Consider the following 16,312-nt stretch of genomic DNA (forward strand, 5'->3'; position numbering starts at 1 on the left):
TTGCCTTCACATGCAACACCTGGGTCACAATGGTCTCCTTGATTCCATGAGGCCCCACTGTGTCACAATGGCTCCTTGGTTCCATCAGGTTCCGCAGTGTCCCCATGGTCTCCTTTGATCCGCATTGTCATCATGGACAATTGGTTCCATGAGGCCCCGCAGTGTCACAATGGTCCCTTGCTTCCATAGGTTTTACGTTGTAACAATGGACTCCTTGCTTCCATGAGCTAGCCTGCTTTTTGCAGAGGGGTCTTTGGTTCCAACAAGGCCCCGCTGTGTCTCAGTGCACCCTGGCTTCCATGTGGATCTGGAGTATCACAAAGGCTCCTTGGTTCCACCAGGTCCTGCTGTGTCACAATGGGTCCTGTGGTCCCTGAGGCCTTCCAAAGTCATCATGGAGGCTTGCTTCCATGAGGTTCCATTATGTGCCAGTGGTCATCTTGGTTCCAGGAGTTTCCTTAGTGTCACAATGCTCTCCATGCTTCCATTAGGCCCTGCTTTGCCACAATGGTCCCCTTGTTTCCATGAGGCCCCGCTGTGTCACAATGGACGCACGGTTCCATGATGTTGCGTGGTGTCACCGTGCTCTTCTTGAATCCGCAGTGGAACCATGGACCATTGGTTCCATGCGGCCTGGCCGTGTCACAATGGGCTCCTTGATTCCATGATTCCCCACGGTGTCACAATGGAGCCTTGTTTCTAGGAGGTTCTGTACTGTCACAATTGCCTCCTTGATGCCATCAGCCCCTGCAGTGTCACAATGGCTCCTTGGTTCCATGAGGAACACAATAGCTTGGCATAAGCATTGAGCAACAGCTGCTGAACACACCTGGCAACATCTGCTTGCATCAAAAGAGGGCTTCAAGCTGACAATGGCACCAGCAGCTTCCATCTGCAACAGACACCCAGGGAAAGGACAGGCTGTGCCGGTTTGGACAAATGTGGAGGAAAATATCCTCTGATAGAAGGCAGGTTACACCCAGCCCTCCCCCACCAGGTTTGGGAAAAAAGAATTTTCCTGGGAAGAAAGTGAAAGAGATAAAAACTATTTTTTTAACAAACACACAGGAAAAGGATAACAATGCTAAATATTAAAACCTCTCGCTGTGCAGAGAAAGCTGGGATAATTTGAGAGTCCTTCCGTGTTTCGGTGGGGTCTCCTGAAACATCCCTAGACAGCGAGGCCCGTGCAAAGAAATAGGGAGTGATTCTTGAGAGAAGTTGCAGAGCTCTTTCTTCTCCAGCCACATGGGCGGGGCACTGCCAAAGAACTGAGCAATCACGGCACAACCAGGGCCCTCCTGGCACAGGGCAACACAAAATAAGCAGTGCTGAACAGGATTAGGGCACATGTGAGCAGGGAGCAGGGAGACCCCCGTGCCCAGGCCATGCCTCTACCCCAGGGTCCCCTCTCCCATGACCTCATGGCAGGGGGGAGGAACCCCAACACTTCCGTAGGTGTAGCCTCTCTCCTCCTCCTTGCAGCTGGCTCATGGGCCCACATTCAGGGCCCCCTCCTCGGGAGAAAATTCTCCCAGTGTGGTCTGATGTTGAAAGAGTCAAGAAGAGAAGAAGGGAAAAAAACCCCCGAAGTCCCAGGAAAACAAAGTTCAACTCTCCATCTCCCTCCAGAGAAAAGGAGCTGAAAACTGGCTCAAAAGAAACAAGGTTGCTTCCTCCGCTCTTGCTGCAAGCAGGATGCAGAGGAGTGGGGATGTGTGTCCTTGAACAAACGCTCTGAGAAGTTTGTCCGGTTTTTTTCCTCTCCCCCCTCTCAGGCTCAGTTGAAAGGCACAGAAATGCACAAAGTTCACTTCTGGGCATAGAGCAGCGATAGGGGATACACACGATAAAGTCACCCCAAGACACAGGGACAGAGAATTCAGTGGAAAGACTCCGAGAATTCTGCTCCCAGAGATCATTCATTCCTGCTCACACTGACCCTTGTAGAAAGGGGACATCGTTCCAGGCAGCCTGTACTGAGCATGTGGCTCCTGAGTGGGGTTTGTTGTTTAGGAAACCTGCTCCGGCTTTTCCATTCTTTCCTTGCAAACAGGAAAACTTCTCCTGGGGCTGTGTGCAGGCAGAGCCCTGAGGAGAGCAGGTGGCACATGGTGCGCTGGGCTGGGACAGCCAGCTGCAGAGCTCAAGGGAAGAAGCCCAAAGTGTCACAATGGCTCCTTGCCTTCACATGCAACACCTGGGTCACAATGGTCTCCTTGATTCCATGAGGCCCCACTGTGTCACAATGGCTCCTTGGTTCCATCAGGTTCCGCAGTGTCCCCATGGTCTCCTTTGATCCGCATTGTCATCATGGACAATTGGTTCCATGAGGCCCCGCAGTGTCACAATGGTCCCTTGCTTCCATAGCTTTGATGTTGTAACAATGGACTCCTTGCTTCCATGAGCTAGCCTGCTTTTTGCAGAGGTGTCTTTGGTTCCCACAAGGCCCCGCTGTGTCTCAGTGCACCCTGGCTTCCATGTGGATCTGGAGTATCACAAAGGCTCCTTGGTTCCACCAGGTCCTGCTGTGTCACAATGGGTCCTGTGGTCCCTGAGGCCCTCCAAAGTCATCGTGGAGGCTTGCTTCCATGAGGTTCCATTATGTGCCAGTGGTCATCTTGGTTCCAGGAGTTTCCTTAGTGTCACAATGCTCTCCATGCTTCCATGATTCCCCACAATGTCCCAATGCTCTCCATGCTTCCATTAGGCCCTGCTTTGCCACAATGGTCCCCTTGTTTCCATGAGGCCCCGCTGTGTCACAATGGACGCACGGTTCCATGATGTTGCGTGGTGTCACCGTGCTCTTCTTGAATCCGCAGTGGAACCATGGACCATTGGTTCCATGCGGCCTGGCCGTGTCACAATGGGCTCCTTGATTCCATGATTCCCCACGGTGTCACAATGGAGCCTTGTTTCTAGGAGGTTCTGTACTGTCACAATTGCCTCCTTGATGCCATCAGCCCCTGCAGTGTCACAATGGCTCCTTGGTTCCATGAGGAACACAATAGCTTGGCATAAGCATTGAGCAACAGCTGCTGAACACACCTGGCAACATCTGCTTGCATCAAAAGAGGGCGTCAAGCTGACAATGGCACCAGCAGCTTCCATCTGCAACAGAGACCCAGGAAAGGACAGGCTGTGCCGGTTTGAACAAATTTGGAGGAAAATATCCTCTGATAGAAGGCAGCTTACATCCAGCCCTCCCCCACCAGGTTTGGGAAAAAAGAATTTTCCTGGGAAGGAAGTGAAAGAGATAAAAACTATTTTTTTAACAAACACCCAGGAAAAGGATAACAATGCTAAATATTAAAACCTCTCGCTGTGCAGAGAAACCTGGGATAATTTGAGAGTCCTTCCGTGTTTCGGTGGGGTCTCCTGAAACATCCCTAGACAGCGAGGCCCGTGCAAAGAAATAGGGAGCGATTCTTGAGAGAAGTTGCAGAGCTCTTTCTTCTCCAGCCACATGGGCGGGGCACTGCCAAAGAACTGAGCAATCACGGCACAACCAGGGCCCTCCTGGCACAAGGCAACACAAAATAAGCAGTGCTGAACAGGATTAGGGCACATGTCAGCAGGGAGCAGGGAGACCCCCCGTGCCCAGGCCATGCCTCTACCCCAGGGTCCCCTCTCCCATGACCTCATGGCAGGGGGGAGGAACCCCAACACTTCCGTAGGTGCAGTCTCTCTCCTCCTCCTTGCAGCTGGCTCATGGGCCCACATTCAGGGCCCCCACCTCGGGAGAAAATTCTCCCAGTGTGGTCTGATGTTGAAAGAGTCAAGAAGAGAAGAGGGGAAAAAAAACCCCAAAGTCCCAGGAAAACAAAGTTCAACTCTCCATCTCCCTCCAGAGAAAAGGAGCTGAAAACTGGCTCAAAAGAAACAAGGTTGCTTCCTCCGCTCTTGCTGCAAGCAGGATGCAGAGGAGTGTGGATGTGTGTCCTTGAACAAACGCTCTGAGAAGGTTGTCCGGTTTTTTTTCCTCTCCCCCCTCTCAGGCTCAGTTGAAAGGCACAGAAATGCACAAAGTTCACTTCTGGGCATAGAGCAGCGATAGGGGATACACACGATAAAGTCACCCCAAGACACAGGGACAGAGCATTCAGTGGAAAGACTCCGAGAATTCTGCTCCCAGACATCATTCCTGCTCACACTGACCCTTGCAGAAAGGGGACATCGTTCCAGGCAGCCTGTACTGAGCATGTGGCTCCTGAGTGGGGTTTGTTGTTTAGGAAACCTGCTCAGGCTTTTCCATTCTTTCCTGGCAAACAGGAAAACTTCTCCTGGGGCTGTGTGCAGGCAGAGCCCTGAGGAGAGCAGGTGGCACATGGTGCGCTGGGCTGGGACAGCCAGCTGCAGAGCTCAAGGGAAGAAGCCCAAAGTGTCACAATGGCTCCTTGCCTTCACATGCAACACCTGGGTCACAATGGTCTCCTTGATTCCATGAGGCCCCACTGTGTCACAATGGCTCCTTGGTTCCATCAGGTTCCGCAGTGTCACCATGGTCTCCTTTGATCCGCACTGTCATCATGGACAATTGGTTCCATGAGGCCCCGCAGTGTCACAATGGTCCCTTGCTTCCATAGCTTTTACGTTGTAACAATGGACTCCTTGCTTCTATGAGCTAGCGTGCTTTTTGCAGAGGTGTCTTTGGTTCCCACAAGGCCCCGCTGTGTCTCAGTGCACCCTGGCTTCCATGTGGATCTGGAGTATCACAAAGGCTCCTTGGTTCCACCAGGTCCTGCTGTGTCACAATGGGTCCTGTGGTCCCTGAGGCCCTCCAAAGTCATCGTGGAGGCTTGCTTCCATGAGGTTCCATTATGTGCCAGTGGTCATCTTGGTTCCAGGAGTTTCCTTAGTGTCACAATGCTCTCCATGCTTCCATGATTCCCCACAATGTCCCAATGCTCTCCATGCTTCCATTAGGCCCTGCTTTGCCACAATGGTCCCCTTGTTTCCATGAGGCCCCGCTGTGTCACAATGGACGCACGGTTCCATGATGTTGCGTGGTGTCACCGTGCTCTTCTTGAATCCGCAGTGGAACCATGGACCATTGGTTCCATGCGGCCTGGCCGTGTCACAATGGGCTCCTTGATTCCATGATTCCCCACGGTGTCACAATGGAGCCTTGTTTCTAGGAGGTTCTGTACTGTCACAATTGCCTCCTTGATGCCATCAGCCCCTGCAGTGTCACAATGGCTCCTTGGTTCCATGAGGAACACAATAGCTTGGCATAAGCATTGAGCAACAGCTGCTGAACACACCTGGCAACATCTGCTTGCATCAAAAGAGGGCGTCAAGCTGACAATGGCACCAGCAGCTTCCATCTGCAACAGACACCCAGGGAAAGGACAGGCTGTGCCGGTTTGGACAAATGTGGAGGAAAATATCCTCTGATAGAAGGCAGGTTACACCCAGCCCTCCCCCACCAGGTTTGGGAAAAAAGAATTTTCCTGGGAAGAAAGTGAAAGAGATAAAAACTATTTTTTTAACAAACACACAGGAAAAGGATAACAATGCTAAATATTAAAAGCTCTCGCTGTGCAGAGAAAGCTGGGATAATTTGAGAGTCCTTCCGTGTTTCGGTGGGGTCTCCTGAAACATCCCTAGACAGCGAGGCCCGTGCAAAGAAATAGGGAGCGATTCTTGAGAGAAGTTTCAGAGCTCTTTCTTCTCCAGCCACATGGGCGGGGCACTGCCAAAGAACTGAGCAATCACGGCACAACCAGGGCCCTCCTGGCACAGGGCAACACAAAATAAGCAGTGCTGAACAGGATTAGGGCACATGTGAGCAGGGAGCAGGGAGACCCCCGTGCCCAGGCCATGCCTCTACCCCAGGGTCCCCTCTCCCATGACCTCATGGCAGGGGGGAGGAACCCCAACACTTCCGTAGGTGTAGCCTCTCTCCTCCTCCTTGCAGCTGGCTCATGGGCCCACATTCAGGGCCCCCTCCTCGGGAGAAAATTCTCCCAGTGTGGTCTGATGTTGAAAGAGTCAAGAAGAGAAGAAGGGAAAAAAACCCCCGAAGTCCCAGGAAAACAAAGTTCAACTCTCCATCTCCCTCCAGAGAAAAGGAGCTGAAAACTGGCTCAAAAGAAACAAGGTTGCTTCCTCCGCTCTTGCTGCAAGCAGGATGCAGAGGAGTGGGGATGTGTGTCCTTGAACAAACGCTCTGAGAAGTTTGTCCGGTTTTTTTTCCTCTCCCCCCTCTCAGGCTCAGTTGAAAGGCACAGAAACGCACAAAGTTCACTTCTGGGCATAGAGCAGCGATAGGGGATACACACGATAAAGTCACCCCAAGACACAGGGACAGAGAATTCAGTGGAAAGACTCCGAGAATTCTGCTCCCAGAGATGGATCATTCCTGCTCACACTGACCCTTGTAGAAAGGGGACATCGTTCCAGGCAGCCTGTACTGAGCATGTGGCTCCTGAGTGGGGTTTGTTGTTTAGGAAACCTGCTCCGGCTTTTCCATTCTTTCCTTCCAAACAGGAAAACTTCTCCTGGGGCTGTGTGCAGGCAGAGCCCTGAGGAGAGCAGGTGGCACATGGTGCGCTGGGCTGGGACAGCCAGCTGCAGAGCTCAAGGGAAGAAGCCCAAAGTGTCACAATGGCTCCTTGCCTTCACATGCAACACCTGGGTCACAATGGTCTCCTTGATTCCATGAGGCCCCACTGTGTCACAATGGCTCCTTGGTTCCATCAGGTTCCGCAGTGTCCCCATGGTCTCCTTTGATCCGCATTGTCATCATGGACAATTGGTTCCATGAGGCCCCGCAGTGTCACAATGGTCCCTTGCTTCCATAGGTTTTACGTTGTAACAATGGACTCCTTGCTTCCATGAGCTAGCCTGCTTTTTGCAGAGGGGTCTTTGGTTCCAACAAGGCCCCGCTGTGTCTCAGTGCACCCTGGCTTCCATGTGGATCTGGAGTATCACAAAGGCTCCTTGGTTCCACCAGGTCCTGCTGTGTCACAATGGGTCCTGTGGTCCCTGAGGCCTTCCAAAGTCATCATGGAGGCTTGCTTCCATGAGGTTCCATTATGTGCCAGTGGTCATCTTGGTTCCAGGAGTTTCCTTAGTGTCACAATGCTCTCCATGCTTCCATGATTCCCCACAATGTCCCAATGCTCTCCATGCTTCCATTAGGCCCTGCTTTGCCACAATGGTCCCCTTGTTTCCATGAGGCCCCGCTGTGTCACAATGGACGCACGGTTCCATGATGTTGCGTGGTGTCACCGTGCTCTTCTTGAATCCGCAGTGGAACCATGGACCATTGGTTCCATGCGGCCTGGCCGTGTCACAATGGGCTCCTTGATTCCATGATTCCCCACGGTGTCACAATGGAGCCTTGTTTCTAGGAGGTTCTGTACTGTCACAATTGCCTCCTTGATGCCATCAGCCCCTGCAGTGTCACAATGGCTCCTTGGTTCCATGAGGAACACAATAGCTTGGCATAAGCATTGAGCAACAGCTGCTGAACACACCTGGCAACATCTGCTTGCATCAAAAGAGGGCTTCAAGCTGACAATGGCACCAGCAGCTTCCATCTGCAACAGACACCCAGGGAAAGGACAGGCTGTGCCGGTTTGGACAAATGTGGAGGAAAATATCCTCTGATAGAAGGCAGGTTACACCCAGCCCTCCCCCACCAGGTTTGGGAAAAAAGAATTTTCCTGGGAAGAAAGTGAAAGAGATAAAAACTATTTTTTTAACAAACACACAGGAAAAGGATAACAATGCTAAATATTAAAACCTCTCGCTGTGCAGAGAAAGCTGGGATAATTTGAGAGTCCTTCCGTGTTTCGGTGGGGTCTCCTGAAACATCCCTAGACAGCGAGGCCCGTGCAAAGAAATAGGGAGTGATTCTTGAGAGAAGTTGCAGAGCTCTTTCTTCTCCAGCCACATGGGCGGGGCACTGCCAAAGAACTGAGCAATCACGGCACAACCAGGGCCCTCCTGGCACAGGGCAACACAAAATAAGCAGTGCTGAACAGGATTAGGGCACATGTGAGCAGGGAGCAGGGAGACCCCCGTGCCCAGGCCATGCCTCTACCCCAGGGTCCCCTCTCCCATGACCTCATGGCAGGGGGGAGGAACCCCAACACTTCCGTAGGTGTAGCCTCTCTCCTCCTCCTTGCAGCTGGCTCATGGGCCCACATTCAGGGCCCCCTCCTCGGGAGAAAATTCTCCCAGTGTGGTCTGATGTTGAAAGAGTCAAGAAGAGAAGAAGGGAAAAAAACCCCCGAAGTCCCAGGAAAACAAAGTTCAACTCTCCATCTCCCTCCAGAGAAAAGGAGCTGAAAACTGGCTCAAAAGAAACAAGGTTGCTTCCTCCGCTCTTGCTGCAAGCAGGATGCAGAGGAGTGGGGATGTGTGTCCTTGAACAAACGCTCTGAGAAGTTTGTCCGGTTTTTTTCCTCTCCCCCCTCTCAGGCTCAGTTGAAAGGCACAGAAATGCACAAAGTTCACTTCTGGGCATAGAGCAGCGATAGGGGATACACACGATAAAGTCACCCCAAGACACAGGGACAGAGAATTCAGTGGAAAGACTCCGAGAATTCTGCTCCCAGAGATCATTCATTCCTGCTCACACTGACCCTTGTAGAAAGGGGACATCGTTCCAGGCAGCCTGTACTGAGCATGTGGCTCCTGAGTGGGGTTTGTTGTTTAGGAAACCTGCTCCGGCTTTTCCATTCTTTCCTTGCAAACAGGAAAACTTCTCCTGGGGCTGTGTGCAGGCAGAGCCCTGAGGAGAGCAGGTGGCACATGGTGCGCTGGGCTGGGACAGCCAGCTGCAGAGCTCAAGGGAAGAAGCCCAAAGTGTCACAATGGCTCCTTGCCTTCACATGCAACACCTGGGTCACAATGGTCTCCTTGATTCCATGAGGCCCCACTGTGTCACAATGGCTCCTTGGTTCCATCAGGTTCCGCAGTGTCCCCATGGTCTCCTTTGATCCGCATTGTCATCATGGACAATTGGTTCCATGAGGCCCCGCAGTGTCACAATGGTCCCTTGCTTCCATAGCTTTGATGTTGTAACAATGGACTCCTTGCTTCCATGAGCTAGCCTGCTTTTTGCAGAGGTGTCTTTGGTTCCCACAAGGCCCCGCTGTGTCTCAGTGCACCCTGGCTTCCATGTGGATCTGGAGTATCACAAAGGCTCCTTGGTTCCACCAGGTCCTGCTGTGTCACAATGGGTCCTGTGGTCCCTGAGGCCCTCCAAAGTCATCGTGGAGGCTTGCTTCCATGAGGTTCCATTATGTGCCAGTGGTCATCTTGGTTCCAGGAGTTTCCTTAGTGTCACAATGCTCTCCATGCTTCCATGATTCCCCACAATGTCCCAATGCTCTCCATGCTTCCATTAGGCCCTGCTTTGCCACAATGGTCCCCTTGTTTCCATGAGGCCCCGCTGTGTCACAATGGACGCACGGTTCCATGATGTTGCGTGGTGTCACCGTGCTCTTCTTGAATCCGCAGTGGAACCATGGACCATTGGTTCCATGCGGCCTGGCCGTGTCACAATGGGCTCCTTGATTCCATGATTCCCCACGGTGTCACAATGGAGCCTTGTTTCTAGGAGGTTCTGTACTGTCACAATTGCCTCCTTGATGCCATCAGCCCCTGCAGTGTCACAATGGCTCCTTGGTTCCATGAGGAACACAATAGCTTGGCATAAGCATTGAGCAACAGCTGCTGAACACACCTGGCAACATCTGCTTGCATCAAAAGAGGGCGTCAAGCTGACAATGGCACCAGCAGCTTCCATCTGCAACAGAGACCCAGGAAAGGACAGGCTGTGCCGGTTTGAACAAATTTGGAGGAAAATATCCTCTGATAGAAGGCAGCTTACATCCAGCCCTCCCCCACCAGGTTTGGGAAAAAAGAATTTTCCTGGGAAGGAAGTGAAAGAGATAAAAACTATTTTTTTAACAAACACCCAGGAAAAGGATAACAATGCTAAATATTAAAACCTCTCGCTGTGCAGAGAAACCTGGGATAATTTGAGAGTCCTTCCGTGTTTCGGTGGGGTCTCCTGAAACATCCCTAGACAGCGAGGCCCGTGCAAAGAAATAGGGAGCGATTCTTGAGAGAAGTTGCAGAGCTCTTTCTTCTCCAGCCACATGGGCGGGGCACTGCCAAAGAACTGAGCAATCACGGCACAACCAGGGCCCTCCTGGCACAAGGCAACACAAAATAAGCAGTGCTGAACAGGATTAGGGCACATGTCAGCAGGGAGCAGGGAGACCCCCCGTGCCCAGGCCATGCCTCTACCCCAGGGTCCCCTCTCCCATGACCTCATGGCAGGGGGGAGGAACCCCAACACTTCCGTAGGTGCAGTCTCTCTCCTCCTCCTTGCAGCTGGCTCATGGGCCCACATTCAGGGCCCCCACCTCGGGAGAAAATTCTCCCAGTGTGGTCTGATGTTGAAAGAGTCAAGAAGAGAAGAGGGGAAAAAAAACCCCAAAGTCCCAGGAAAACAAAGTTCAACTCTCCATCTCCCTCCAGAGAAAAGGAGCTGAAAACTGGCTCAAAAGAAACAAGGTTGCTTCCTCCGCTCTTGCTGCAAGCAGGATGCAGAGGAGTGTGGATGTGTGTCCTTGAACAAACGCTCTGAGAAGGTTGTCCGGTTTTTTTTCCTCTCCCCCCTCTCAGGCTCAGTTGAAAGGCACAGAAATGCACAAAGTTCACTTCTGGGCATAGAGCAGCGATAGGGGATACACACGATAAAGTCACCCCAAGACACAGGGACAGAGCATTCAGTGGAAAGACTCCGAGAATTCTGCTCCCAGACATCATTCCTGCTCACACTGACCCTTGCAGAAAGGGGACATCGTTCCAGGCAGCCTGTACTGAGCATGTGGCTCCTGAGTGGGGTTTGTTGTTTAGGAAACCTGCTCAGGCTTTTCCATTCTTTCCTGGCAAACAGGAAAACTTCTCCTGGGGCTGTGTGCAGGCAGAGCCCTGAGGAGAGCAGGTGGCACATGGTGCGCTGGGCTGGGACAGCCAGCTGCAGAGCTCAAGGGAAGAAGCCCAAAGTGTCACAATGGCTCCTTGCCTTCACATGCAACACCTGGGTCACAATGGTCTCCTTGATTCCATGAGGCCCCACTGTGTCACAATGGCTCCTTGGTTCCATCAGGTTCCGCAGTGTCACCATGGTCTCCTTTGATCCGCACTGTCATCATGGACAATTGGTTCCATGAGGCCCCGCAGTGTCACAATGGTCCCTTGCTTCCATAGCTTTTACGTTGTAACAATGGACTCCTTGCTTCTATGAGCTAGCGTGCTTTTTGCAGAGGTGTCTTTGGTTCCCACAAGGCCCCGCTGTGTCTCAGTGCACCCTGGCTTCCATGTGGATCTGGAGTATCACAAAGGCTCCTTGGTTCCACCAGGTCCTGCTGTGTCACAATGGGTCCTGTGGTCCCTGAGGCCCTCCAAAGTCATCGTGGAGGCTTGCTTCCATGAGGTTCCATTATGTGCCAGTGGTCATCTTGGTTCCAGGAGTTTCCTTAGTGTCACAATGCTCTCCATGCTTCCATGATTCCCCACAATGTCCCAATGCTCTCCATGCTTCCATTAGGCCCTGCTTTGCCACAATGGTCCCCTTGTTTCCATGAGGCCCCGCTGTGTCACAATGGACGCACGGTTCCATGATGTTGCGTGGTGTCACCGTGCTCTTCTTGAATCCGCAGTGGAACCATGGACCATTGGTTCCATGCGGCCTGGCCGTGTCACAATGGGCTCCTTGATTCCATGATTCCCCACGGTGTCACAATGGAGCCTTGTTTCTAGGAGGTTCTGTACTGTCACAATTGCCTCCTTGATGCCATCAGCCCCTGCAGTGTCACAATGGCTCCTTGGTTCCATGAGGAACACAATAGCTTGGCATAAGCATTGAGCAACAGCTGCTGAACACACCTGGCAACATCTGCTTGCATCAAAAGAGGGCGTCAAGCTGACAATGGCACCAGCAGCTTCCATCTGCAACAGACACCCAGGGAAAGGACAGGCTGTGCCGGTTTGGACAAATGTGGAGGAAAATATCCTCTGATAGAAGGCAGGTTACACCCAGCCCTCCCCCACCAGGTTTGGGAAAAAAGAATTTTCCTGGGAAGAAAGTGAAAGAGATAAAAACTATTTTTTTAACAAACACACAGGAAAAGGATAACAATGCTAAATATTAAAAGCTCTCGCTGTGCAGAGAAAGCTGGGATAATTTGAGAGTCCTTCCGTGTTTCGGTGGGGTCTCCTGAAACATCCCTAGACAGCGAGGCCCGTGCAAAGAAATAGGGAGCGATTCTTGAGAGAAGTTTCAGAGCTCTTTCTTCTCCAGCCACATGGGCGGGGCACTGCCAAAGAACTGAGCAATCACGGCACAACCAGGGCCCTCCTGGCACAGGGCAACACAAAATAAGCAGTGCTGAACAGGATTAGGGCACATGTGAGCAGGGAGCAGGGAGACCCCCGTGCCCAGGCCATGCCTCTACCCCAGGGTCCCCTCTCCCATGACCTCATGGCAGGGGGGAGGAACCCCAACACTTCCGTAGGTGTAGCCTCTCTCCTCCTCCTTGCAGCTGGCTCATGGGCCCACATTCAGGGCCCCCTCCTCGGGAGAAAATTCTCCCAGTGTGGTCTGATGTTGAAAGAGTCAAGAAGAGAAGAAGGGAAAAAAACCCCCGAAGTCCCAGGAAAACAAAGTTCAACTCTCCATCTCCCTCCAGAGAAAAGGAGCTGAAAACTGGCTCAAAAGAAACAAGGTTGCTTCCTCCGCTCTTGCTGCAAGCAGGATGCAGAGGAGTGGGGATGTGTGTCCTTGAACAAACGCTCTGAGAAGTTTGTCCGGTTTTTTTTCCTCTCCCCCCTCTCAGGCTCAGTTGAAAGGCACAGAAACGCACAAAGTTCACTTCTGGGCATAGAGCAGCGATAGGGGATACACACGATAAAGTCACCCCAAGACACAGGGACAGAGAATTCAGTGGAAAGACTCCGAGAATTCTGCTCCCAGAGATGGATCATTCCTGCTCACACTGACCCTTGTAGAAAGGGGACATCGTTCCAGGCAGCCTGTACTGAGCATGTGGCTCCTGAGTGGGGTTTGTTGTTTAGGAAACCTGCTCCGGCTTTTCCATTCTTTCCTTCCAAACAGGAAAACTTCTCCTGGGGCTGTGTGCAGGCAGAGCCCTGAGGAGAGCAGGTGGCACATGGTGCGCTGGGCTGGGACAGCCAGCTGCAGAGCTCAAGGGAAGAAGCCCAAAGTGTCACAATGGCTCCTTGCCTTCACATGCAACACCTGGGTCACAATGGTCTCCTTGATTCCATGAGGCCCCACTGTGTCACAATGGCTCCTTGGTTCCATCAGGTTCCGCAGTGTCCCCATGGTCTCCTTTGATCCGCATTGTCATCATGGACAATTGGTTCCATGAGGCCCCGCAGTGTCACAATGGTCCCTTGCTTCCATAGGTTTTACGTTGTAACAATGGACTCCTTGCTTCCATGAGCTAGCCTGCTTTTTGCAGAGGGGTCTTTGGTTCCAACAAGGCCCCGCTGTGTCTCAGTGCACCCTGGCTTCCATGTGGATCTGGAGTATCACAAAGGCTCCTTGGTTCCACCAGGTCCTGCTGTGTCACAATGGGTCCTGTGGTCCCTGAGGCCTTCCAAAGTCATCATGGAGGCTTGCTTCCATGAGGTTCCATTATGTGCCAGTGGTCATCTTGGTTCCAGGAGTTTCCTTAGTGTCACAATGCTCTCCATGCTTCCATGATTCCCCACAATGTCCCAATGCTCTCCATGCTTCCATTAGGCCCTGCTTTGCCACAATGGTCCCCTTGTTTCCATGAGGCCCCGCTGTGTCACAATGGACGCACGGTTCCATGATGTTGCGTGGTGTCACCGTGCTCTTCTTGAATCCGCAGTGGAACCATGGACCATTGGTTCCATGCGGCCTGGCCGTGTCACAATGGGCTCCTTGATTCCATGATTCCCCACGGTGTCACAATGGAGCCTTGTTTCTAGGAGGTTCTGTACTGTCACAATTGCCTCCTTGATGCCATCAGCCCCTGCAGTGTCACAATGGCTCCTTGGTTCCATGAGGAACACAATAGCTTGGCATAAGCATTGAGCAACAGCTGCTGAACACACCTGGCAACATCTGCTTGCATCAAAAGAGGGCTTCAAGCTGACAATGGCACCAGCAGCTTCCATCTGCAACAGACACCCAGGGAAAGGACAGGCTGTGCCGGTTTGGACAAATGTGGAGGAAAATATCCTCTGATAGAAGGCAGGTTACACCCAGCCCTCCCCCACCAGGTTTGGGAAAAAAGAATTTTCCTGGGAAGAAAGTGAAAGAGATAAAAACTATTTTTTTAACAAACACCCAGGAAAAGGATAACAATGCTAAATATTAAAAGCTCTCGCTGTGCAGAGAAAGCTGGGATAATTTGAGAGTCCTTCCGTGTTTCGGTGGGGTCTCCTGAAACATCCCTAGACAGCGAGGCCCGTGCAAAGAAATAGGGAGCGATTCTTGAGAGAAGTTGCAGAGCTCTTTCTTCTCCAGCCACATGGGCGGGGCACTGCCAAAGAACTGAGCAATCACGGCACAACCAGGGCCCTCCTGGCACAGGGCAACACAAAATAAGCAGTGCTGAACAGGATTAGGGCACATGTGAGCAGGGAGCAGGGAGACCCCCCGTGCCCAGGCCATGCCTCTACCCCAGGGTCCCCTCTCCCATGACCTCATGGCAGGGGGGAGGAACCCCAACACTTCCGTAGGTGCAGTCTCTCTCCTCCTCCTTGCAGCTGGCTCATGGGCCCACATTCAGGGCCCCCACCTCGGGAGAAAATTCTCCCAATGTGGTCTGATGTTGAAAGAGTCAAGAAGAGAAGAGGGGAAAAAAAACCCCAAAGTCCCAGGAAAACAAAGTTCAACTCTCCATCTCCCCCCAGAGAAAAGGAGCTGAAAACTGGCTCAAAAGAAACAAGGTTGCTTCCTCCGCTCTTGCTGCAAGCAGGATGCAGAGGAGTGTGGATGTGTGTCCTTGAACAAACGCTCTGAGAAGGTTGTCCGTTTTTTTTTCCTCTCCCCCCTCTCAGGCTCAGTTGAAAGGCACAGAAATGCACAAAGTTCACTTCTGGGCATAGAGCAGCGATAGGGGATACACACGATAAAGTCACCCCAAGACACAGGGACAGAGCATTCAGTGGAAAGACTCCGAGAATTCTGCTCCCAGACATCATTCCTGCTCACACTGACCCTTGCAGAAAGGGGACATCGTTCCAGGCAGCCTGTACTGAGCATGTGGCTCCTGAGTGGGGTTTGTTGTTTAGGAAACCTGCTCAGGCTTTTCCATTCTTTCCTTGCAAACAGGAAAACTTCTCCTGGGGCTGTGTGCAGGCAGAGCCCTGAGGAGAGCAGGTGGCACATGGTGCGCTGGGCTGGGACAGCCAGCTGCAGAGCTCAAGGGAAGAAGCCCAAAGTGTCACAATGGCTCCTTGCCTTCACATGCAACACCTGGGTCACAATGGTCTCCTTGATTCCATGAGGCCCCACTGTGTCACAATGGCTCCTTGGTTCCATCAGGTTCCGCAGTGTCACCATGGTCTCCTTTGATCCGCACTGTCATCATGGACAATTGGTTCCATGAGGCCCCGCAGTGTCACAATGGTCCCTTGCTTCCATAGCTTTTACGTTGTAACAATGGACTCCTTGCTTCTATGAGCTAGCGTGCTTTTTGCAGAGGTGTCTTTGGTTCCCACAAGGCCCTGCTGTGTCTCAGTGCACCCTGGCTTCCATGTGGATCTGGAGTATCACAAAGGCTCCTTGGTTCCACCAGGTCCTGCTGTGTCACAATGGGTCCTGTGGTCCCTGAGGCCCTCCAAAGTCATCGTGGAGGCTTGCTTCCATGAGGTTCCATTATGTGCCAGTGGTCATCTTGGTTCCAGGAGTTTCCTTAGTGTCACAATGCTCTCCATGCTTCCATGATTCCCCACAATGTCCCAATGCTCTCCATGCTTCCATTAGGCCCTGCTTTGCCACAATGGTCCCCTTGTTTCCATGAGGCCCCGCTGTGTCACAATGGACGCATGGTTCCATGATGTTGCGTGGTGTCACCGTGCTCTTCTTGAATCCGCAGTGGAACCATGGACCATTGGTTCCATGCGGCCTGGCCGTGTCACAATGGGCTCCTTGATTCCATGATTCCCCACGGTGTCACAATGGAGCCTTGTTTCTAGGAGGTTCTGTACTGTCACAATTGCCTCCTTGATGCCATCAGCCCCTGCAGTGTCACAATGGCTCCTTGGTTCCATGAGGAAC

Source organism: Aphelocoma coerulescens, unplaced genomic scaffold, assembly GCF_041296385.1.
Source record: "Aphelocoma coerulescens isolate FSJ_1873_10779 unplaced genomic scaffold, UR_Acoe_1.0 HiC_scaffold_60, whole genome shotgun sequence".
Classification (NCBI taxonomy): Eukaryota; Metazoa; Chordata; class Aves; order Passeriformes; family Corvidae; genus Aphelocoma; species Aphelocoma coerulescens.